The following is a 401-nucleotide window of genomic DNA, read 5'->3' on the forward strand; positions in this document are numbered from 1 at the left end:
CCTCGCTGTAGCGACGACGGACGCCGAGATAAGCACGTGACACCCGTGCCACCCTGTCTTAGCATAACGCGAGTCGAGGTGGACGTTGTCGCGGTAGCGACGACGGACGCCGAGACGAGCACGTGACACCAGTGCCATCCTGTCTTAGCGTAACACGAGTCAAGGAGGACGTTGTCGTGGTAGCGACGACGGACGCCGAGACGAGCACGTGACACCAGTGCCACCGTGTCTTAGCATAACGCGAGTCGAGGCGGATGTCGTCGCGGTAGCGACGACGGACGCCGAGACGAGCACGTGACACCACTACCACCCTGTCTTAGCGTAACGCGAGTCAAGGCGGACGTCGTCGCGGTAGCGACGACGGACGCCGAGACGAGCACATGACACCACTGCCACCCTGT

This window comes from Triticum aestivum, chromosome 4B (assembly GCF_018294505.1).
Source record: "Triticum aestivum cultivar Chinese Spring chromosome 4B, IWGSC CS RefSeq v2.1, whole genome shotgun sequence".
Taxonomy (NCBI): Eukaryota; Viridiplantae; Streptophyta; class Magnoliopsida; order Poales; family Poaceae; genus Triticum; species Triticum aestivum.